Source organism: Suncus etruscus, chromosome X, assembly GCF_024139225.1.
Source record: "Suncus etruscus isolate mSunEtr1 chromosome X, mSunEtr1.pri.cur, whole genome shotgun sequence".
NCBI classification, from domain to species: Eukaryota; Metazoa; Chordata; class Mammalia; order Eulipotyphla; family Soricidae; genus Suncus; species Suncus etruscus.
The window spans coordinates 105,779,762-105,803,619 of record NC_064868.1 but is presented as its reverse complement, the minus strand read 5'-3'; the positions used below and the strand labels follow the sequence as shown (position 1 = coordinate 105,803,619).

At 37.9% G+C, this 23,858-nt stretch overlaps 1 non-coding gene and 1 pseudogene across 1 annotated transcript; one reads left to right on the top strand and one right to left on the bottom strand.

Annotated features, from left to right (window-relative positions):
• Window positions 1-21,993, top strand: part of LOC125998994 (40S ribosomal protein S4-like) — a 114,660-nt pseudogene extending 92,667 nt beyond the window's left edge.
• Window positions 13,484-13,590, bottom strand: LOC126000123 (U6 spliceosomal RNA). Its single transcript, XR_007492488.1, has one exon. It is a non-coding gene; the product is annotated as a U6 spliceosomal RNA (small nuclear RNA).
• Window positions 21,994-23,858: the final 1,865 nt, after the last annotated feature.

Sequence of the window (23,858 nt, the reverse complement as noted above, 5' to 3'; positions counted from 1 at the left end):
GACATTGAGATCCAAGAAACAGTGGTAGCAATTAAGGAATGCAATGAAAGAAAGTCCTAAAATGACAGCTTTAACTGGCAAATAGTAAAAGTGATCATTCAAAGGAGACCCACTTTTTATCTTCAACAAGGCATAGTCCCCTGAGTGACACCAGAAGTGACACCCTCCCCCAATAACAGAGACTGGAGTACAAATGACTGGCCAACCTTCCTCCAAGAAAAGAATTGGGGAGTGGTCAGGCCAGATTAAAGTGAAATCCCCAGAAATGAGATGTCCATGAAACTAACTAGAAATCAAGAGATTTTTATGTTCATCTTTAAAAAATGGATAATCAATTCCTTCACAGTCCTCTCCCCAATTGGAACAACCAAAGGAAATCATGAGGCAGGCAATGCCTCGGCCTTAGGAAAGCAATCAAGCAAGCAGTAATTTAGGCAAAAAAACCTATCCATTGACTCTTGGAAACATCTACTTAAACATGAAAAACAGACAAGCTATAATTAAAATTCAATCTTGTAAATTGAGATTCTTTGGTAAAATGGACTGCTGCTCCATGGACTGAATCTATGTAAATAGAAAAACTAAATGCAAGCAACTGTGGAAACTAATATTGTAGACATTTCCCACCTTCAAAGTGATTACATGAAATAACTATACACCTAAGTATCTTAGGCAGATGTTGGGAGAAGGTGGGGAAAGACAGAAGATGAACTATAAATGCCATTTGTGGCTTCTATAAAGAATCCTTCTGCCCTTCTCCCTTTTCTTCTTGCTCTTTGCCTGCAGTGTAAAAATGAAGACTAGAAAGGAAAAAAAAATCATGCAATCTGCCACAACATGGATGGAAGTAGAAAGAACTGAGCCAGAAGGAAAGAGCAATAAATAGGGAATAATATCTCACACGTGTGTGGTTTAAAGATACTTAGTAATGGGTTAAAACATGGCCAAAAGACAACAGAACTGGAAAGTTGGTCCACAGAACTGAACTTATGGGGAGTGGGGGACTTTTGAATGAGAGAGGCCTCAGTGGAGGGAAGTGGATACTCAAGTGGCAGGTGTGGTATTGTAATGACGTATGGATGAAACTATAATTAACAGTACTGTAAATCACATTATCTCAATAAATATTTTTTCCAGGAAAAAATCCTTTTGACTTTCTCCTTGCTTCTTCCTGTTTCTTGCCTGGAATATACAGATGGTAAAATGAAACTCCAACAGCCACCTTATGACTTCAAAACTTGAAATCACACAGTAAAAGAAGTAAATCAGGAAGATAGAAAAATCTGGGTTCCAACTGAGTTCAGGAGCTCTCAACATGTCCTGACTCCCATTTCCAGCTGTCCTGTGTAGTTGAGAGACTAAATCCTTAGATATTTAAGTCATGAGAACCAGGTCTCTCTACTAACTTATAATTATAATTATAAACATAATTTATATTTCTATATAAACATAATTATATTTCACCTTCCAAGGGGGTGAAATAAGTGTTATATACCTTGACAATATTAATGTATACATATGAAAAACTAGGAAGAAGAAAAATATAATTTCCTCAATTTAAACAACAAGGTGTCGAACAATATTATGAAAATTGAAATGGAATCCAGATATGGAACTACTAGGCCATATGCTTTAACATATGCCCAACCTGGGATTGTGGATTTGATCCCCTGCATCACATGATCCCCTGAGTACTGATAAATGCAGTCCTGGAGGCCCCCAGCACTACCATGGTGGCCTGAATAACCAGCTCTACATTCTTGGGCCTTGCATTAACCCCCTTACCTGGTTGGCCAAGAACCACTATTGAGGTCTTCAGGTCTTGAGACCTCTTAGAAGACCCCTACAAATTGATACATGACGTATGCACTTGATTTTCATACGTTTTCCCCTTACGCAGGGGTTCCCAAACTTATTTAGCCCATTCTACTAACTATTTCAGAAAATAATCACTCAACACACTCCTGGAAATATACTTTAAGTGAATAACCAAAAAAACCTCTCTGTGGATACCACATCCCTCTCCTTTCATTCCAATGCACTCTTTCCTATTTCCAACAGTCTGGCTTTTGGGGAACACTGCCTTTGAGGGATCTATTGGAAACATAAATGCCCTATGATATGTATTTTTCAGAGTATAGTGTTTTCTCAATTGATCTCATTTTCTATTTATTTATTTATTTATTTATTTATTTATTTATTTGGTTTTGGGGTCACATCTGGCAGCGCTCAGGGGTTACTCCTGGCTCTACACTCGGAAATCACTCCTGATAGGCTCAGGGGACCAGATGGGATGCCGGGATTTGAACCACTGACCTTCTGCATGCAAGGCAAACGTCTTACCTCCAGGCTATCTCTTCAGCCCCATTTTCCCTTTATTAACATTAAATTCTCATGAAGTAAATTGAGCAACTTTTATTAAAATACATACACAATTCGAATTTTAGCAAAAATTAGTTTTGTATCACTTGTCTATGTGTGCATTATGAGATTTCTAAGAACAGAGCTAACATCATGGGAATGGTGGTCATAGCAGTGTGGTAACAATTGTGTTTCAACCTTTGACATTGAATTTTCTGCATTTTTATAAAGAACATTTTCATTTTAACTGATAATAAAGTTATTTTGAAACAAAACAGATGCACAGACCTCTAAGTATATCTGAGTTCCAAAAGTCTATGATTTAATGTTCCTTAAAACAAACAGACTCATAATTCAAGTGACAAAAGGCTCCCCACTCTTCTAAAAAATAAGATCTCCTCTGATCAGTTATCCCTGTCTGAACACAAGGTTGTTGGAAAGAACAGGATGATTCAAATAATTAACCTTCGACTGCGGTGGTTTTCATGACCTAAAAAGCAATGAAGAAACAACAACTCACACATGAAGTATTTTAAATACTTTACTGTAGTGTTGGTAAACTGTCTACTTAACAGAATGTAAATAGAACTTAAACTGGTGTCCCTTTCTTCAATATAAGGAATTCAAAAACATTATCTGGTGGTACATCCAATCTTCCCCTAACCTCCCAACTCTTTCATACATTTGTACACAAAGTCTTTGCTTCCTCCATCCTCTGTAATTTAGATAAATGCCACTCACCTGACAAAAATTCAATTCATTTTACCACTGCACACCAATGACATTTGGCATATACCTCTGTCAACAGTTCTCAGGGTCGATACGTGTAATTGTACAGGTTTTGCAATGGACAAAAGCATCCAGATGGTGGAGAAAGTGGGAGGTGAAATCCAGCTTAAGCTCAGCTTTGAAGCCAAGCTGTACCTCACTAAAGGAAAATTTGATATCAAATTTATACAATGGCAATTTATAGGTCAATCCCAATACTTAGATTCATTTGAATTCAGCGTTTACTTACCTGTTGCTCCTAATAGACTATGAACTCATCAAGGGAAAGAACTGTGCCCTGTTGATATATTTTTCTCCCAGCATGTCTCAGTGTCTGGCATAGAGTAGTAACTTATTGCTTGTTTAATGGTCCATGAATATAGATATAAATAGTTTCCTTAACCTCTAAACATCATAGTGAAATCAAATACTAAGTTTTTTTTTTATCTTCTCTTGGGTTGAAAATAATGTTTAGTTGTAAATAAAATAAAGAATAAAACCAGTGTTTAATGAGTAGAAACTTTTTTAGGAACTTCAAATATATTGTTCCATTTTACGGTTCAAATCATGCTGCCATTTAAGTCTTATTAGGTACAATACAGCATGGACATCTACCAAGCATAACGGGCACTGCTCAAATAAGGAAAATAAATCTAAATAACTGTTGCACCCACAGTGATATTTATTAAATTTAAATTATTCCTGAGTATATCACCCTATGCTTCAGATTAATGTGGGCAAATAAGATAATGTGTTGAGTTTACCAAGATAATAAGAAGCTAAACTGGGGATTGTCTGATTCCTCAAACAAGTGTTCTTTCCCCTATACCACATCTATCTCTCTTATCTAATGCCACAGGAACTGAGGATTGTCAGATTTAAGTTTTCTATCTAATCTAATTTCTATTCAATAGACTATTTCACTTCCCCACATAAGAATAACCACTCTTTATGACTCTGAAGTAATGACCCTCATTCCACAAGTCAGACAAGAAGTAGTCCTGTTTTTAGAGCGATGTTTCATATTTTAATAAGTCTTGAGTGGGACATTTTTATTACTTTATACATTGAAGGGGTTAGCAAAAAGTTTTTGAATAATGCCCCTGGCTCCTTTTGCATTTTTTAAAAGTCCATATTCTTTCAATTTAAACTAGATACTGCAGTTCCACTTGGCAAATACACTTCAACTACTGGGAGAATATGCCAAATATAATTTGGTCCTGTGAATGTTCAAGGCAATACTTTATATCCTACACATTTTACTATCTGTTGATAAATGCTAGCTTATTTCAAGACTTCACATGTTCAATGAACATATGTTCAACTTGGGATCCTGTTGTTTATTCAGTCCTTGGATCTGTCATTGCATAGCACTATGGGCAGACACGATACATCATGCCAAATCCCTACTGAGAATGAAAACATTCAACAATGTTTGCTTTGGGGTTGTTTTCCATTACAACCCTGTAGGAAATTCTAATAAATTTTGTTTCTATGAGAAAGCCATTTTTTCTGTTAGGACTGAGAGATATTTTTCCTTAGGCCAGTTTTTCTGGATAATAATAATAACCTATAGGGGCTGGAGAGACAGAACGGAGGTAAGGTATTTGCCTTGCATGCAGAAGCTCAGTGGTTCGAATCCCGGCATCCCATATAGTCCCCTGAGCTGCCAGGAGTGATTTCTTAGCTTAGAGCCAGGAGTAACCCCTGAGCGCTGCCAATGTGACCCAAAAACAAAATAATAATAATAATAATAATAATAATAATAATAATAATAATAATAATAATCTATAAGCAATAACATCTAATTTATAACCAAAATTGATTTTTCTTGCAGTAATGAAACTGAAGAAAGACTATCACTTTAAAAACACATTGGTTGTGGCCAGAGCAATAATATAGTTGTTAGGACACTTGTCTTGCACATGGGCAACCTAGGTTCAATCCCTGGTATCCCATATAGTTCCCTCAAGCATCCCCAGGAGTGATTCCTGAGTGAAGCCAGGAGTAATCACTGAGCATCACAGAATGTGTTGCAAAATTAAAAAATATATGTGAAAGCAAGTTTTTTACAGAAATAATTTGTGAATATTGACAGTAATTGTAAATACTTTATAGAAGTACATGTTAAAATTGTTTAAAAAACTCAACCAACAACTACACTAATGCAAGTACAAATCAAAAATACTGTGCATATGCTATGCAATATATGCTTTGTATTCTTTTTTCATGCAGTCTTAGAAATGATATTTAAAGTACTTAATAACCAATTTGGCTGGAACTTAGTAAATATGGAGCCAACATTGTCCTGGAGTAAAATTCCTGCATTAAATAAAGAGTTAATGTTTTATATATAGATATAGATATATAAAACTAAAGAGTTATGTATAACTTTAACTCTTTAGTGCATGATAGAAAGAATTATTTCCATTTAGGGAGTGATCAGGTCAGCTAAAGAAGGAGTAGGCACTAGTGGGACTCACAAAAGTAACTTCTTACTGCTCACTGAGGGATTCAATATTTAAATTAGCAGTATTATATTTAATATTATCACAATTACAAATAAACTGCTAATTTAACTCAAAATATCTATCAATGACTACCAGGTTCCTAGGCCCTTCATTCAACTACTATGAACATTGCCTCTGCTGCCCAGGCAACCATGTGAGACACCATATTGTTCAGCCCTTCACTGACCACTGCCAACAGAACTCAGTATGGACCTATAGCCCACAGATTTAAAATCCATAGGCCTGCAAAAGACCTTGACAAAGTATGACACTAAACTGTAATGTAGCAGTCAGTCAGATTCCCAGCCTTAGGAATATGAGTTAAAGGAAACAAAAACAAAGAGACTGATTCCAGGAGCAGTAGTTCCTAACAGGAAGTGATAGTGGAGAGGTGAAAGTGAAGATATCACTAAATACACAGATTAGGGGATCTGGATTTGAACATAATCAGCATAATTGACAACAGGTGGCAGGAAGAACCACAAGGCCTGTTCAGGTTTACAAATCTAGGGATTCCCACAAATACTACTAAAAATATCCTAAATAAATTCTCCTGAATTAAAATTAAGAATAAAACTCCACATACTTGATTACCAATGGCCAAATTCAAGCTGGAAACATAGTATATTGGTTTGCAACGCTGACTGCATGCAGTTGCTATGTCTGCATTTGGCCAGCTCCATAGACTCACTCTCTTTGCAAAAGAGATAGATAGCAAGCTGTGAAAAATCATGAGTATAACAGAGGCAATGGCTGGGCTCAGAACACTCCGCATGCCAGGATTTCTGGGTGTGTTTGACTGGTATGTTGGGGGCTCTGGGCAGAACAGCTAGCCATAGGCCCCCTGGGCTGACCACCTAGTCCAGGGGACCAAGATCCCCCCCACACCAGGCGGGTCTTCAGGGCCACGCCTGGTTAATCGGGCCCTGGGGGGAGGGGGTGAGAAATTCCTCCCTATGCATCCAAAAACTACAGAACGGCGCGGGGGTGGTACATGGTACTTCATGTATTACGAGTATTCCTTACTCTTATGTTATTTTTTGCTTATCCAGAATGTTCATTTTGTATTCTGCCCTTTCCCAAACCCCTAGAAAGCTCTTTTTTACCCCTTAACTCTCTAACCGCCCCCCAAACATTACTCTTTTTAACTTCAGTAGTGTACAATCCTAATCACAGACCAAAGCCATGCATTTTGTGTAACAACCCCAAACTGTTTCAAGATACATAAAATGGACACGTATTTCTTTAGAATATTCTGTGTTTTTTCTCTGACAGCTATAATTCTTACTAAATGTTGTCTTATACAGTGACGATTCTAACCACTTTTTATCTTCTCTTTTTGAGCTGTTTAACAAGGAATTTTGGTAAAGGAGTCCCCCAGTGTAATGCTTATGATTGAACCATATCATGGGAATCATTGGAATTGTTCTTATGGCCCCCATATGCGCCAATAACACCACGTGGCATTGCGCCTTTTTTGCATAGGCACATCGAAATGGGAAAATACTATACATACAAATAAGATCCTATCTAATAGAGATTGGAACACACAAATCTTGTAGTGCAAAGGGACCTTACACCCTGAACATTGACATAAAGGCCTGGCACAGACCTCAGAAGAAAGGGCATTTTCCATTCACCCCTGAACCAGGAAAGCCATCCACGAAACATCCAGGCTGGTCTATAACTTCACCTGGAAGCAATCCTCTACCACGGAAGACCCTACACTGCTCAGACATCAACCTGCTCAAAAGAGACTTCCCTTAACACTGAGAAGACTTAACAACAACAACGACCTGCTTACAGGACAGGGCTCCCTGCATTGCCCTTTGATTGTGAGGTGAAAGGAGAGGACGCTCCTCATCCTGACTTCAATATAGGATATGCAGATTCCAGGATCTTTAATACAGAAACATGATACCAACAACAGAGACTGTGTGAAAAATAAAAGTGTGTTGGCACTACAGACAATGTCTTGGATTGGATGATCTAGCTTGCCAGGAGCCTAGAGTTGGTCTTGTGCCAGGAACCTTCAGAGGTCGGGTCTCTTTGTATTTAGGCCAAGGTTATTTCTTTCCATGTCCCTCATATTTTGGTGGGCCTATGCAAACAACAATTGCCACTCTAACAGCGTTTTTACTGTGCTCCTTTGACTCTAATCCTTAAAAAGAACCCTCTTAAAATTTGAGGTTAACTTAAGCTAATATGCATGTATATGGAAATGTAAAAAAAATACTATGCCTGTAATGTTTAAGGAGTTATGTAAGTTTTATGGCTTTAGATTGCCTTGTGTACTGTTAAGAAATATTATAATGTGTTACAATCTGGGGACTTGAGGGACAAAGTTATTGTACATGGATTCTGTCTTATTTTTCTTAATGTTCTTTGGCTGAAATTTCAAAGTTAAGATATCAGCAAGGGGACTTCTGAGAATTATGTTATGGGTGATTGTCCTTCCACTGTAACTTTACCTTGTCCTCTTTCTTTGAATCCTTGTTCTCATAATTAAAAATAAAAAAAAAATTAAAAAAAAAGAAAAATCATGAGTATACTGCCGAACAGCTTAAAATTAAAGGATATGTACAGCAGGAAGAAATCGCTCTCCTAAACATATATGCACCGAATGAGGGGCCAGCAAAATATTTAATACAATTGTTGACAAATCTGAAAAAGAATATCAATAACGGGCCTGGAGAGATAGCACAGCGGTGTTTGCCTTGAAGGAGCTGATCCAGAACCAAAGGTGGTTGGTTCGAATCCCGGTGTCCCATATAGTCCCCCGTGTCTGCCAGGAGCTATTTCTGAGCAGACAGCCAGGAGTAACCCTTGAGCACCGCCGGGTTTGGCCCAAAAACCAAAAAAAAATAAAGAATATCAATAACAACACAATAATTGTGGGAGACCTCAACACAGCTTTGTCAACACTTGATAGGTCAATCAGACTGAAACCCAACAAGAATATACTAGACCTGAAAAAGAGAAATGGAAGAAAGAGGCCTAGTAGATATATATATCTATATATATATAGATATATATATAGATATATATAGATATGTAGATATATAGATATATATATAGGGCAATCCACCCCCAGAAACCTGGATACACATTCTTCTCCAAAGTACATGGGACATTCTCCAGGATAGACTACATGCTGGCACATAAAACATACTTCCATAATATCAAGAGGATAGAAATTTTGCAGAGTACCTTCGTGACCACAAGGCTCTGAATTTATATGTGAAAATGACAATTTTGGGAGAAGAAGATGGGCCAGATCCCCATCCTGCTAAAGTCACACAAGTTGTACCCACCACTTACAATCACCTCTTCACCACTGGCCCAGTTTCACCACTTAACCACTGATCTCTGCAGAAATGCCAAAAGTACAGGAATACCTATAATTGGACTGACATCACCAGGACTATTTTGAAGTGAGTGCTGGCACCCATCCCTCTGCCTTCTCATACTTCCGAAAACCCTGGCAGCCAAAACTACACCCCACAAAAGCTGCAATATCAACCATAGAGCTTGGAATTTGTGGATTGTGTGTCCACTTTTATCACCGTCATCCCAGGAAGAGCTCACCAATTTCGATGTCAATGTGGATTCAAAGCCACCTATTGTTCAGAAACATATAACAGAAAAATCAACCAGCAACAAATCACTTAGCAAACTTTTGGACAATGACTTAATGATCTCATTGTAAGATGCATTAATTTTCACGAATTTTTTTATTGCTGTACTTTTAAGAAATAATTTCATTACTGTGTACCTGTAAAAAAGAAATATAAAATATATCATTTTGTGCCTGCCAAGAGGGTAGGCTTGAGAATGGATGGGAATCTGGGGACAATGGTGGAGGGAATTTTATGTTGGTGGTGGGAATGATCTTGGAACAAATGTATTTTGAGAAGCTAAGTAATACATGGTCTTTAAATAAAGTAACAAAAAATTAAATCCTGCAGCCTGGGTCCCATTTTCAGAGATTATTCTGTCACTGTCATCCTGTGGTATGGCCCTCAGCCATGTAATTACAAATATTAGCAAGATGTTATGAATTGTTAAAGCTCCCCCAGGTGATTCCAATAAGAAGGAAAGTTTAAGAACCTTTGTTTTGGCCAAGTCTTCAAAGTGATTTTTGGATCAGCAGCACTGGCACCACCCTGGAACTTATTTGAATGTTAATTCCTATTAAAACAGAAACTTTAAGGAGTTCTGAGATCTGTTTTTGAATAAACTCTCCTGGTGCTTCTAATAGAAGCCCAAGTTTAACACCCAGCCCTTCAGAGCTAACGGTGCACAACCGAACCTCCTGCCCTTAGGACAGAGCTGCTTAAGCTTTTACCATTTGTGACCCCTCTATGCCAGAGAAAGTAACCCAGTAAACTCTGCTAGAAAGACTTTAGATCCACTACATGTTTTATTTTGAATTAATTTTTAGTTGTAGCACATTTAGAAAACTTATACTGTGGCCAATATTTTAGACCCCCCATTCAGTTAACTCAAGCCCCAAAGGGGTCACATCCCAGAGTTGTTGTTTACCATTGTTAATTACAGTTTCGTACATACATCATTCCAATGCCACACCTAGCAGATGAGTGCCAATTTTCCTCCACCAATATCCCAGGCACACCTCCATCCACCCTCCACCCCTATGTAATTTCATTTAAGAAGCTCATGGGACAGAGCAGGCACACTAGGAAGGAAGAGGAGGAAAGGAAGAAGAAGAGAGAAGAGAGAAAGAGAAGAGGGAAGAGGAGCAAAAGGAGGAGGATAGGGAGGAGGAAGAAGGGAAGGAGGAGCAGGAGAAAGAGCAGGAGGAAGAGGAGAGGGCAGAGAAATAGGAAGAGGAGAAAGGAGGAAAGGAAAGAAAAAAAGGGAAGAGAAGGAAAAGGAGGAAAGAGGAAGAAGGAAAGGAGAAGGAGTATAAAGAAGAGGAAAGATAAAGGAGAGGAGGTGATATGGGAAGAGGAAGAGGAGGAGGTGGAGAAAGAGGGAGCAGAGAAAGAAGAGAGGGAAGAAGGTAAGAAGAAATAGAATCAAGAGGAGGAGTGCTGCAGACTGTTTTATCCTGATGAGATAAAAAGTTTCTAAGCATAACCTTAGTGAGTTAATTTTCCCACTGGAAGTCAAGCGGGAGCACGAAGAGGCGAATATGGAATAATGAATTATGAAATATGAAATGAATGAGACCACACAGAATGCATGGGGACTTGCGTCTAGAAAGACGAAGACAAAATTATTTTTTGAGCTGGGTAGCTTTTAAGGGTTGAGGTTTGGAATGCAGGGTGTAATTTTTGACATCAAAGAAAGTGGGAGATGGTTAGGGAAACAGAATGAAAGAGGTGGCTGAAATCTGCATATTAAAGAACCGATACTGAAGGTGAAAGGCAGTTTTGTTTTGGGTTAGCTTTGTTTTGGGTAAACAGGAGAAACCAGGTAATTTTCAGGGAAGTGGGAAGAGAGAGAAATGTTTTAGAGTTTTGGGAAAAACTGAAAATTGTTTTACTATGAGCTAAGTTTTGGGAAAAAAACATGATCTTGGCGCCAAAGTAGCAAAGAGCACAAGAGCTGGTCAGTGGGAGACTTTTGGCGGGATTTGTACTGTCCTCCTTTGTTAGAAAGAATTACTAAGGCCTGATTTCTAATAATGGTCAAAAATAAAGAGAGAGATAGTTACAACCACGTTTTAGAATTATGGCCAAACACTCCACACAAAGGGTCAACTGATTTTGACTGCTCTAAGCGGGCCTTTTTGGCAAATAATTCTTTTTCAGGAGTGCAACACTTATTTGATGTGTGTGCCCTTCCTGAGTGGGGTGTAACAGAGGAGAAAGAGGAGAATTAGGAGAAAGAGGAAGAAGAGGAGGTGTAAAAGGAGGCAGAAGAGGAAAAGGACAAGAAGGAAGAGAAGGAGTAGGATGAGGTAGATAAATAAACCCTAGTGCTGCCATGTTAAAAAAAAGGAGAAGAAAAAGATTATGATGATAATAAGTGACAGTGTTTTACTTTTTAGAACCTGAAGGACATTACTTTTCCATCCATCATGGTCCTAGCAGTCACCCCTCCCAACCTTTGTCATCTCAGTTGTTCCATATCAATACTCCATGCCTACAGCTCCACTCCCTGCTACTTGTATCTTGAACTATAAGTAAATACATGATAGCTCTACTCATCACACCTCACACTGTACACACTTATACATCTTGTCCTAAACCAACTAACTCAGGAATACTTCTGGTTGTCATCAAGACTTCATTAAACTAGTACCTTATTCCCAACACTGTCTACTTATCTCATAAAAAAAAGCTCTATAAAAGCAATGGTGGTGGTGGTGGTTTGCTGGTGAAGACTAGTAAGGAAGGAAATAGCAGCACTAAACTCTCCAAGAACTTCCAGGGAGCTGACTACAAAAACTGACTCTTAGAAGAGCAGGAACATAGCAGTCACAATGGGGATGAATCCCATAAAGTTTAATGAGTGAAAACAATGGCACAGAAGATTCAACCAGGAACAAACAACTCCATCAATTCTCAGAGAATCACTTTTGTGACATCAAAGGTGAAGATGTTTATTGAGCTCAAATAAAAAATGGCGCAGTCAGCAAAATACAAGTATGAGAGGGGCCAGAGCAGTGGCTGAAGCTGTAGAGTGTTTGCTTTGTATGCACTAGCCTAGGACAGACCTTGGTTCGATCCCCTGGCGTCCCAAATGGTCCCCCAATCCTGGAGCAATTTATGAGTGCGTAGACAGAAATAACCTCTGAGTATCACCGGGTTTGGCCCAAAAAGGAAAAAAGAAAAAGATAGTATGAGAGCAGAATTGGAAAAGCTAAAATCAGAAATGACAAAACTGAGCCCGGAGAGATAGCACAGCAGTGTTTGCCTTGCAAGCAGCCGATCCAGGACCTAAAGTGGTTGGTTCGAATCACGGTGATCCATATGGTCCCCCGTGCCTGCCAGGAGCTATTTCTGAGCAGATAGACAGGAGTAACCCCTGAGCGTCGCCGGGTGTGGCCCAAAAAACAAACAAACAAACAAACAAAAAAACAGAAATGACAAAACTAAAAAGCAAGGAAATAATATAAAAAAGGAACTCAACAGAAGGTCTGAGTAGCAGAAAAACAGCAGCTAAGGAAAAAAATGAGGATCTCCAAGATCAGATGCAGGAAACATAGAAACAACAGAAGATGAAAAAATTCTGACAAGGAATGAATGGCATACTAAATAATTATGGGATGAGTTTAAGAGGAACAATGTGAGAAACTTCAGAGTCCCCAAGGAACTCATAGATAAGAATTTCCCAAGGGCACAAGACACAGCACAGTGCTGACCCAAGACCAACTCAGATTCGATCCCCAGGATCCCATACGATCCCCTGAGCCTGCCAGGAGCGATTTCTGAGCACAGAGTAACACCTGAGTGCCACCGGGTGTGGCCCAAACATAACAAAAAATATTTTTTTCAGAAATGAGGAGTGAATACACTCAGATTTAAGAGCTCCAAAAGGGTCCATCGAATATAGACCCAAATAAAAAGCTTGAAGATATATTTTAATTAGAATGACAATCCAAAAAGAGAATATTAAAGCAGCAAGATCAAAGAAGGAAAATATATATAAAATAATTCCCATAAGATCCACAATAGATCATCAAATAAGATTTTACCAGTCAGAAGAGGATGGTGAAATATAGTTTAAAAAAAAAACAATAAGATTAATACCTTACTATGATTCTAGCTAGATTATCATTCAGATTTGAAAAGATGATGCTGTGTTTTATAAAAAAAAAAGCAAGTGTTAGGATATTTACATCCTTGAAACCAATTTTTCTTTTTTTTTTTTTAAATATGGAACGCTTCACGAATTTGCGTGTCATCCTTGCGCAGGGGCCATGCTAATCTTCTCTGTATCGTTCCAATTTTAGTATATGTGCTGCCGAAGCGAGCACCAATTTTTCTTTTTTTATATTTTATTTAAATGCCTTGATTACATACATGATTGTGTTTGTGTTTCAGTCATGTAAAGAACACCACCCATCACCAGTGCAACATTCCCATCACCTATGTCCCAAATCTCTCTCCTTCCCACCCGACCCCCGCCTGTACTCTAGACAGGCTTTCCATTTCCCTCATACATTCTCATTATTAGGACAGTTCAAAATGTAGTTATTTCTCTAACTAAACTCATCATTCTTTGTGGTGAACTTCCTGAGGTAAGCTGTAACTTCCAGTTCTTTTCTCTTTTGTGTCTGAAAATTATTATTGCAAGAATGTCTTTCATTTTTCTTAAAACCCATAGATGAGTGAGACCATTCTGTGTTTTTCTCTCTCTCTCTGACTTATTTCACTCAGCATAATAGATTCCGTGTACATCCATGTATAGGAAAATTTCATGACTTCATCTCTCCTGACGGCTGCATAACATTTCATTGTGTATATGTACCATATGGTACATATGTATATGTACAGTTTCTTTAGCCATTCATCTGTTGAAGGGCATCTTGGTTGTTTCCAGAGTCTTGCTATGGTAAATAGTGCTGCAATGAATATAGGTGTAAGGAAGGGGTTTTTGTATTGTATTTTTGTGTTTCTAGGGTATATTCCTAGGAGTGGTATAGCTGAATTGTATGGGAGCTCGATTTCCAGTTTTTGGAGGAATCTCCATATCGCTTTCCATAAAGGTTGAACTAGACAGCATTCCCACCAGCAGTGGATGAGTTCCTTTCTCTCCACATCCCCGCCAACACTGTTTATTCTCATTCTTTGTGATGTGTGCCATTCTCTGTGGTGTGAGGTGGTATCTCATCGTTGTTTTGATTTGCATCTCCCTGATGATTAGTGATGTGGAGCATTTTTTCATGTGTCTTTTGGCCATGCGTATTTCTTCTTTGTCAAAGTGTCTGTTCATTTCTTCTCCCCATTTTTGATGGGATTAGATGTTTTTGAAACCAATTTTTCAATAAATATCTCATGTTTATAAGACAAAACAGTTTTACAAACATGTATAACTTCTACAAAAATTATCTCAATAAATGCCTTCAACCCAATCTACCATCAATGACCTGAACTCACCAATCAAGAAACATATGGTGGTAGGATTGCTCAGAAAACTAAACCCAACTGTATCCTACAAGAAATACATCAAAGAAGTGGATCAGACACTTTTGAAATTCATTTGGAACAATAAACACCCTCGAATAGCTAAAGCAATCATTGGGAAAAAGAATATGGGAGGAATTACTTTTCCCAACTTTAAACTGTACTACAAAGCAACAGTTATCAAAACAGCATGGTATTGGAATAAGGATAGGTCCTCAGATCAGTGGAATAGGCTTGAATACTCAGAAAATGTTCCCCAGAGATACAACCATCTAATTTTTGATAAAGGAGCAGGAAATCCTAAATGGAGCAGGGAAAGCCTCTTCAACAAGTGGTGTTGGCACAATTGGATAGCCACTTGCAAAAAATTAAACTTAGACCCCCAGCTAACATCATGTACAAAGGTAAAATCCAAATGGATTAAAGACCTCGATATCAGCCCCAAAACCATAAGATATATAGAACAGCACATAGGCAAAACACTCCAGGACATTACAGGCATCTTCAAGGAGGAAACTGCACTCTCCAAGCAAGTGAAAGCAGAGATTAACAGATGGGAATATATTAAGCTGAGAAGCTTCTGCACCTCAAAGGAAATAATGCCCAGGATACAAGAGCCACCCACTGAGTGGGAGAAACTATTCACCCAATACCCATCAGATAAGGGGCTAATCTCCAAAATATACAAGGCACTGACAGAACTTTACAAGAAAAAAACATCTAACCCCATCAAAAAATGGGGAGAAGAAATGAACAGACACTTTGACAAAGAAGAAATACGCATGGCCAAAAGACACATGAAAAAATGTTCCACATCACTAATCATCAGGGAGATGCAAATCAAAACAACGATGAGATACCACCTCACACCCCAGAGAATGGCACACATCACCAAGAATGAGAATAAACAGTGTTGGCGGGGATGTGGAGAGAAAGGAACTCTTATCCACTGCTGGTGGGAATGCTGTCTAGTTCAACCTTTATGGAAAGCGATATGGAGATTCCTCCAAAAACTGGAAATCGAGCTCCCATACGATCCAGCTATACCACTCCTAGGAATATACCCTAGGAACACAAAAATACAATACAAAAACCCCTTCCTTACACCTATATTCATTGCAGCTCTATTTACCATAGCAAGACTCTGGAAACAACCAAGATGCCCTTCAACAGACGAATGGCTAAAGAAACTGTGGTACATATACACAATGGAATATTATGCAGCTGTCAGGAGAGATGAAGTCATGAAATTTTCCTATACATGGATGTACGTGGAATCTATTATGCTGAGTGAAATAAGTCAGAGAGAGAGAGAAAAACGCAGAATGGTCTCACTCATCTATGGGTTTTAAGAAAAATGAAAGACACCCTTGTAATAATAATTTTCAGACACAAAAGAGAAAAGAGCTGGAAGTTCCAGCTCACCTCAGGAAGCTCACCACAAAGAGTGATGAGTTTAGTTAGAGAAATAACTACATTTTGAACTGTCCTAATATTGAGAATGTATGAGGGAAATGTAGAGCCTGTTTAGGGTACAGGCGGGGGTTGGGGGGGGAGGAGGGAGATTTGGGACTTGGGTGATGGGAATGTTGCACTGGTGATGGGTGGTGTTCCTTTTATGACTGAAACCCAAACACAATCATGTATGTAATCAAGGTGTTTAAATAAAAAAAAATTAAAAAAAAAAAGAAATACATATGAATAGTCAGGGTAAAAACAAGCTCAAAATCAAAGGCTGGAAAACCATTTTATATGCAAATAATTCTTTTAAAAGTCTTGCTTGGCCAAACTTATAACAAAGAACATAGACAAATTTATAAATGGACAGGGATGGTCATTTATTAAAGATTAAGGGACCAGTACATCAAGAACTTTCACTCCTAAATATATATGCACCTAATAATAAATCATAAATATGTATATTTATATATATAAGTTACCAATATAAAGGCCAATGGAATGTTCTTTCTAATTTCCCCAATGTTTGTGCAAAAAAATAAATAAAGCCACACCTGATCCTCTCTCCCCTTTTATTTTATTTTCTTCTTTTACTAGAACCATAGAACTTCAATCACATTGTTCTGTCTCATATTTCTATGTTTTCCTACAAATTGAGAAAAGAAAAGAAAAGAAAAAGTGTATGGAGCCCAGGGCCAAGCAGTCTTAGAAAAATTGAGTGGGGAAAAAAAGCTCAGACCTAATTAACCAAGACAAAGCCAGCAACAATAGAATCAAGAGATCCAAAGTATATATAACAAGTTAAACACAAAATGGACCTGTTACACTGGTAGTCCAGGGGGCTAGGGATGAAGGTATGGGATGCATGCTAGAACTATGGTGAAGGGAGATCAACACTGGTGGTGGGAATGGCCCAAATTCACTGTCACTAAACACCTGAAATACAACTGTGAAAGACTTGTAATTCACAATGGCCTCAAAAAATAATTTAAAAAAATGGCATACTTGGATTTCTTTGGAGTACAGGAGTCTCTGCAGAGATTAGTGGAAAAGTCGCTTTTATTATCTTTTAAAATAATGATTATCCAGGGCATTTTTATTTTTTTATTTTCAAAGGCAGTTGCTGTTTGTTATGTTTGCTTTTAATAGTTATGATTTTTTAGAGATTTTGCCCTGATAATAGCTACTTACTAAGGCACTTAAGTTTCCTCAGCTGTTCAAAGGCTCTTGCATAAACAAGATATAAAAAATGTATAAGAAGTCATAATTTTCTAATGTATATAATATTAATGTGTTCTTTTGTGTAAATATTAACTGCTATTCTTGGAAAATTAAAAGTTTAATAAAAGAGAAAATAAATTATATGTATTTTATATCAATTATATAAATATATAAATATGGTTTGTATATAATAAACCATAAATAAATATAGTCTATTAGCAACTGCTAATAAACAGGAAGGAAGATTTTGACAACAACACATAGTAAAAGGAGACCTTAATACTGCTCTGTTGCTGTTTGATAGACCAACTGGGCAAAACAACAATGAAACATTGGCTATAAAGGAAGAACTTGAAGAGATGCATCTAATGGCAATTTTAGGGTGCTTTGTCTCCAAAAATTTGAGTACATATGCAATTCTCCAGTACGCATGAGACAGTCTTCAAAATACATCACTTTCTTAGTTGCAATAACATGTTTCATAACATCAAGAAGATATACATCATATCCTCTTAGACCACAGTGCTTTGAAAATGAAAACTAATCAAAAACAGAATGGGCAAGTACTCAAAAACTTGTAAATTAAATATAAATAAATAGTATGATAAAAAGAAAATCACATTTATCTAGAACATTAGTATTTTCCCCAAATAATAGAAACATCCTGCCTTAAGATCAATAATGCATTCTTTTAAAATTAAAGAAACAATAAGCTGCCATTTCACACCAGACTGGCACAAATGAAAATGAACAAAATCTCCAGGCCCAGGTCACTAAACCCTTCTGGGAATGGAGCAGGACCAGTTCCTGCCCTGTTCGGGGTCCCAGCACACCACTCATCCATACCTGCTCACATTTCATTGTCCTGACCCCATGACCCATCTTGGAGCCATAACCATAACGAACATGGCCTTGCACTTAAGGATCACACCCGGTGGTTTTGGGGGATTATATGGGGTGCTGGGTGTTGTGTATGTAAATATTTTATGGGATTATTATGTTACTGATCCTACCCTGATCGGTGATTGTGCCCTACCCTAGGGTGTGACCTGGCATTCTGCCCCCACCCTAAGGTGGTACCTGATTCTGCTTCCACCATTAGGTGGTATCTGATCCCACTATTGGGTGGTACCTGATTCTGGGGGATAAAAACAAGGGTCTGTGGAAGGTGAAGGGCTTTTTGGCTGGAACTGAGGCTGAGACTTTGGACTTCAGTCTTGTCCACCGAATAAAGTTAATATTTCCACAAGCCTGACTGTCTGCGAGCTGTTTACCCGCCGTTTCACCTCAGAACCATCAGCGCTCAGCGGCTCGACGGGGTTGCAGGTGCGTGCTCCGAGCTGGAGGGGAAAGACCTCATCCTCCAACCTTCCATCAGTCAACCTCTTCAGGGGCTGATTTGCAACACTGGGGATTAAACCCCAGTCAGTTGGGTGCTAGGCAAATGCCCTATCCACTGTACTATCCATCAGGCCTACTGCACACCCAATATTTCTAAGTAAAATCTTCTACTTGTGTTTTGCTCTTGGAAATTCTTCTACAAGGCAAAACCTCCCAAGTCAAAATTGCTATTACCATTCATTTAAATGACAAAAATGTTATGTGATCATGAGCTCCCAATTAGATGTGCATTATGTTAGAAAATCTTCAAATTTCTATTAATTTGAATTTCAGAAGTTTAATAACTAGGATTAATTGATACAATTTTTTTATTTTTATTGTGACTGAAGTTCATTACACAAAATTATTTATGGTACATAGTGACAATGAATGAAGGGCATTCCCACCACCAATGTTGTCCTCCCTCCACTCCTCTTCACAGCATGTCTCCCTTATCTCCCTCTTTTACCTTCCCAGAACTAGTGTAACTGGTCTCCACTTTAAAGCTTATTGTAGGTTGGGTATCTATTCTGTTTGGTGTTCCAGTCTGGTCATTTTTTTTATTTGCACTACATGTTATTATGACTGGTCCTTTTACCCCCTCAATTTATGAGGCTGAATGATTCAAGTTATGCTATTCTGATGGATATAAAAAGGTTAAGTAAAGAGAAGAAATAAATTGGTATCAACTACTAAAAAAAAAAGAAAAAAAATCACCGAATAATATCCACAAGAGTGAAAAAGAAAAAAAGTGGAAGAAAAAAGAGAAGAAAAATAATATCAAAAAAACAAACAACAAAACAAAACAAAACAAAACCAAAAAAAGTGCTGGAGTGGCAGGGTTTGGTGTTACCCCACCTTTTTTGTTAACTCCTCAATTCTCCTAGTATTATTGTGACTATTTATTTTCCTGTTCTAAACTCTTCATAGTCCTATATATGCAACGTACAGAAACTTTTATGTCTTCAAATCATAAATATAATCCTAAAAGTTCATCCTTCAACTTCTAATGCTAAACACAAATAAATATAACAAAGATAAAACTAATCAATTACATGAATGTTTTTAGGGGTATGCAGTATCCTTCAACCAAAACCCAGTGGAAATACACCAATAGTTGAACAAGTATGGTTTATTACTGTGACAAGTAAGGAGAATTCAAACCCTCAGGACCCCTGGGGAGGGACTTCATCTCTGAGAGAGGAAATTATATAGTACCTCTTATAGTATTTAGACTTTGTTTAGATGATTGGAGGAGATTCTAAAGGAGTGGATAATTCTAGATTAGATACTTTCAGAAATCAGGGATAATACTAAATCGGGATATCTTAATAAAATCTTATCTATGGTGAACTTTAATTAGTAAGAGAATAAAGCTACTCATTTTAGCCTAGAGGGGTTCAGTGTTTGGTAGTTTGTTGGAGCTCCAATGGGAATATTTTATGCTAATTTATGAAGTTCCTGTTTTGTCTCACATGCTTAATGAAGTCATAAAATAAAATAAAAATAAAACATTAAAAATAAAATAAAACAAAATAAAATAATCAATGTCTAAAACTGAAAATGGCAAAGCTTATTAGTAACAAAACCCTAAAAAACTTTTTTAATATTAGAAATTTGAAAAATGTCTTGAGAAATTTTAGACTTGGTGGAAATAGTTAGGGAACACTGCTTGGGGATGGCAAGTGGTGGAACCTGCACAAGACAAAATGTGTCACAGACCACAAGTTTACTGAAATAGCAAATGTTCTTGGAAAACTGATCTATAAAAATTAACCTTAATAAAAATGATATTCACAAACAAAAATCTGAAGGCAAAATAAATTTTACTATGAATAGAAACATATTGGTAAAGTACATTCTTGCTGCAAAATTAAAATAAACGAATGAAATGAAATCACATTCAGCAGGACAAAATTCAAATTAAAAACAAATGGTTTACGTACACAGTTACAAAGAATTATTTAACTTAAAAAATTACACCTAAACCCCTATAAAAAATTTAATAAGAAGGCTAGAGAGAGCAGAAGCAATATCACAGCTGATAGAAAATTTGCCTTGAATGAGGCCAACTCAGGTTTGATCTCCAGCATCTCATTCATATGGTCCCCTTGAGCACAGACATAGGAATAACTCCTGATCACTTCCGAGTATGACCCACCCAAAAAAGAAGGCCAGAGCAATAATACAGTGGATAGGATCTCTGGCACCCCAAATGGCTCCCAGACCCTAACAGGAGTGAGACCTGAGAACCAGGAATAAGCTCTAAATACTACCAGATTTGGCCCAAAACCAAGACAAAACAAATTTAGTAATTCTTTTCTTGCCTAACACAATCATAATTTAGTGGTCCCAAGAACCATCTAAGTATGTAGCAGCTCCAAAGCATTGGATGCTTGATATTTGCTTCGTGTCCATCTACAGGCCCTCACAAACTTGGAGTGTCTTTCATTCATCATTTCCCCCTTTTCTGTGTTGATTATTTTTGGGGGCCACAGAAGCATATATGGTACTGGGGATCAATTCCAAATTGGCTGTGTTCAAGGCAAACACTCTACATACTACTGCTCTGAGTTTTCATCATTTTCCTAAGGAACAGACTTAAGTGTACTCAAGCAGGAGACAAAGTAAATAACACATGCGTGCACCCATTCATCAAGATTATGGCAAAGTTTGCACTGATATAACCTACTGTGTAGGTTTTATGGATGTCATCAGTATTGATAAGACAAGGGAGAATTTCTGACTGATCTATGGCACCAAAGTATGTTCTGGTGTTCATTAAGTACAAGTTGTGCAAAGGAAGGAAGATCTTTGTGAGCACCAAAGGAATCCCTCACTCAGTGACATTCAATGAACTCACCATTCACTTCCCACATCCCTTCATTAAGGTGAATGACATCAAATTGATTTAGAAACTGAAAAGATTATGGGTTTCATCAAATCTGAAACCAGTAACCTGTGCATGGTAGTTAGAGGTGATAAACTGGGAAGAATTACTGTGAGCACCAACAAAGAAAAATCCTGTTCACCCATATGAAAGATTCCAATGGCAATAGCTTTTCATATGCCTCTTCAATGCTTTTGTGATTGACAAGGGCAACAAACCATGGACTACTCTTCTCATGGTAAATGCATCCACCTCATCATTGCCAAAGAGGCAAATATTGGCAACAAAGCACAACAGAGGATGAAATGTTTTCGTAGGGGGTAGATTTGGATGATGTAGAGTCCTATGCCTAAATAAAGATAATAAATTATGTAAAAGAGAATATTCAATTTTCTCTATAAAATTATCCGTGTTAGTATACTGAGATATATGGGGCTGGAGTGGTAGCACAGAGGTAGGGCATTTGTCTTTGCACATGGCTGACCCAGGACTGATGTGGGTTCAATCCCTGGCATCCCATATGGTCCCCAGCACCAGAAGTGATTTCTCAGAGCAGAACCAGGAGTAACCTCTGAGGACCACGGGTGTGGCCCAGAAACAAATAAACAAAAAACTGAGATATACTATGTCATGGAAATTGCTGGTCTTGTTCCTATTGCCTCCAGATGCACAAATAACGCTTCATGGCATTGATCCTTGTTTGCATAGACACATTAAAATGGGAAAACACTATACATACAGATAAGTTCTTATCTAATAAATCTCAGTACAATGTACCTTACACCCTGAACATTGATAGAATGACCTGGCACAGGCCTCAGAAGAATGGGCATCCTCCATTCACGCCGGAACCAGGCAAGCTATCTACGAAACATCCAAGGTCTTTTATAGCAACAGCTGGAAGCAGTCCTCTACCAGGAAAGACACTACTAAGGGTCTGACATCGACCTCCTAAAAAGAGACTTTCCGTTTACACTGAGAAGACTTGACAACAACAATGACCTGCTCTGCAGGACATGGTTCTCTCTATTGCCCCTTAAGTGTGAGGTGAAACGAGAGGATGCTCTGCACCATCCTGCCTGCAATATGGGATATGCAGACTCCAGGATCTTTAATACAGAAGCATGATGCCAACAACAGAGACTATGTGAGGAATGGAGGTGTATTGCCACTACAGACGATGACTTGAATTGGACAAACTAGTTTGCCTGGAGCCTAGAGTCAGTCCTGTGCCAGGAAACTTCAGGGGTAGGGTCTCCTTGTATTTAGACCATAATTTGTCTTTCCATGTTCCTTATGTTTTGGTGGGCCTATGCAAACAAATGCCACTTTAATACCGTTTTTTACTATGTTCCCTTGACTCCAATCCTTAAGAAAAACAACCCACTAAAACTTTTGAGGTTAACTTAAACTAGTAAGCATGTGCATGGAACTAGATAAATGTACTTTGCCCTCAGTGTTTAAGGAGTTACATAAGTCTAATGTCTTTAGATTATATTGTGTGCTGATAAGAAATAGTATGTACTACAACTGGGGATTTGAGGGACAAAGTAATTGTATTGTACAGGGGTTCAGTTTTGTTTCTATTAATGTTCTTTGGCTGAAAGTTCAAGGCTGGGATATCATCGATGGGACTACCGAGAATTCTGTTTATGGGTGATTGGGCTTCCACTGTAACTTTACCCTGTCCTCTTTCTTTGCATCTTTGTTGTCATAATTAAAATTAAAAAAACTGAGATATAAATAAAAACTACAATTAAAATAAGGAATTAAATATATGTAAAATGATTTCTCCCTCAAGATTAAGAAGTCTGAAAGTGGGAGCATTCCAGGACTGGTAAGACCATTCTATAGTTATTCAGGCTTCTTCTAGCCTCCTGATACACTATTCACTATCCTTGAAATGCACCCACATAATTCAAGGTGGCTGTTGGAATTCAGTCATCCAACAGGAAAGACCAAAGGATGAAGAAAAACTCCACTGTTTAATGGTATGTTCCAGATATTGCAATATCAGAACTTTGTATTTAGACACCCTCAGGTACAAAAGGTACTGGATATGGACTAGGGAGATATCTCAAAGGTATTGGCGATTAAACCCACAGCTTCTACATGACATTCATATGTTCCCATCCCTTCCATCTCCAGGAACCCTAGCCACTAAGTTTT